The following is a 2,357-nucleotide window of genomic DNA, read 5'->3' on the forward strand; positions in this document are numbered from 1 at the left end:
AATTCTTAAAAAGAAGCATATTTAAAAGGAGACAAGTGCACACATTAATAAAATTGAGGGCTATTTAAAAAAAAAAAAACAAACGGAAAAAGAGTAGTAAAACTCATAAAAGGAATAAAGTCCCAATTAATTATTTACTTTTGTGTTTCTCATCTTTTCCACCCTTTTTCACCCTAGTATCCACCCCCACGTCCACAAAAAGAAAAACACACACACACACTCACTATCTCTCTCCCTCCCTCTGGTCCCTCAAGTGTCCTTTTCTCGCATATACCTCACACAAAGGAAACAGCCATTCACTTCATACCTTCTCATCTCTCTCTCTCTCTCTCTCTCTCTCTCTGTGTTCCTGCAACTACTCCCAAATCGATCAAACCCCATCTGGAAAGAAAACCCAGAGACCTCACCTGAAAATCTAAAACTCATTTCCCATATCACCAAAAGTAACCCATAAAGCTCATGATCTTTTCTGATCCCTGGTATCCATTCTGCTATATCATCAACAACACAAAGAAAAGAAGCCTACAAGAATCATTAGAAGAGGAGTACAAGAAAGAAAAGGAGGAGGAGTACTTCAGGCCGGGGCTTGTTTGGTCGTTGTAGAAGATGGAGCTATTCCCAGCACAACCAGATTTGTCCCTTCAAATCAGCCCTCCAAATAGTAAACCCATAAGAAGTACTTGGAGAAGTACTACTACAGAAGAAGAGGTGGGTTTGGGTTTCTGGAAGAGAGCTTTGGACTCCAGAACCTCCATGTCCTCAATGGCCAAACCCGACACCTGTTTCGACCTCTCGTTGTCGAATCCAAGGGCTTCGATTCCTCACCAACCATATTCATAATCACCAACTTGGAAATGGAAATCCTTTCCAGACCCTCCAGAGAATTAACCACTACCCTCAAGTACTCCAACACCAGCCAATGTTTCAGCAACCACCGCAAGTACTAAGCCAAGAACTTGGTTTTCTGAGACCCATAAGAGGACTTCCGGTATACCAGAACCTTCCTAATTTCCCATATGCTCAGCAGCCCCTAGATGCTTCTCAACCTTCTTCCATAGTTAATACTTGCACAAGCTCAAGTCCTTTTCAATCTCAAGGGTTAATGCGATCAAGATTTCTATCACGGTTTCCAGCTAAACGAAGCATGAGAGCACCTCGGATGCGATGGACTACCACGCTTCATGCTCGCTTTGTTCATGCTGTTGAGCTATTGGGTGGCCATGAAAGTATGCTTCAATTTGCTCTTTCTATCTTTTCTTTCATTGTCTCCTTCTTCTTGCTTTTGCTTTCTTTTTGGCACTTCTTTTTCGTCTTACACCGTTACTTCTTTCCAATTTGCATTATTCATGAACCAGAAAATTAAAATGAGAAAGAAATTTGACTCACTAAAAAAAAAACGGATTTTTGTGACCAGTTAATTCCAACGAAATAATTATTTATAATTAAAATTAATTGTGAATAATCTTTTAGTTACAATAAATTAATCACAAAAATCCGTTTTTATTGTAGTGACTGATTAACTTTTATATATTTTGTTGACTTATTTAACTTTTATTTTGTTATTTTCTTAATTTATATTTTCTCGTTGGGGTTTAGGGGCGACACCGAAGTCAGTTCTTGAGCTTATGGATGTGAAAGATCTCACTTTGGCACATGTTAAATCACATGTGCAGGTGAGAAAGACCTCTCATTCCCTAACAATATCAATGGATTCCCCTTTTTGTGCTAGACTCCTGCGTGCAAATTAGGGAAATTTTGAATTATATGCTGAAACTTTTTGTTTTATATCTTCCCCTCTTAAATTTTTTTAGGATTACACACTTTCTTTTACTTTTTTCTTGAGCTCTTTAAGGTTTTTAGTATTTGAATATATGAGAGATGAACTTTGCATTTGTACAGCGTACATTACAGGAAGTTGTTAATTGCATATATAAATATATTTCAAATTCCAATGATTTCCATGCAGAGGGTCTCTCATATCCTTAGCACTTCCTTTTCTACTAGATCTGATGCTTCTGCAAGCTAATCAACAGCTTTATGCCTGGAAGAATGAACCACCAAAACTAAAAGAGAAAAAAAAAAAATACTAGCAGAGGAGAGGAGAGAGAGGGCCGAGAGTCCCAGGGTAAAAAGGTAAAAAAAAATATAATATTATTAAAAAATATTTATTTAATCATCAAGTAAAAATAATAATAAAAAAATAAAAATGTTAACTTCCCGTGGAAGCCACCAGCGGGAAGAGTAACATTTTCCTATTATAATTCATTGTTGATATGAAAATGTGTACTCTTTTATTTTTTTCTTCCATTCGAAGGCATGTCTTAGATATTGTATTATGTTGATGATCTTTTCTTATG

General features: G+C 36.7%; 1 pseudogene; it reads left to right on the top strand.

Moving 5' to 3' along the window:
• Positions 1 to 524: 524 nt before the first annotated feature.
• Positions 525 to 1,763, top strand: LOC121237615 (annotated as a pseudogene).
• Positions 1,764 to 2,357: the final 594 nt, after the last annotated feature.

Source organism: Juglans microcarpa x Juglans regia, chromosome 6S, assembly GCF_004785595.1.
Source record: "Juglans microcarpa x Juglans regia isolate MS1-56 chromosome 6S, Jm3101_v1.0, whole genome shotgun sequence".
NCBI lineage: Eukaryota > Viridiplantae > Streptophyta > Magnoliopsida > Fagales > Juglandaceae > Juglans > Juglans microcarpa x Juglans regia.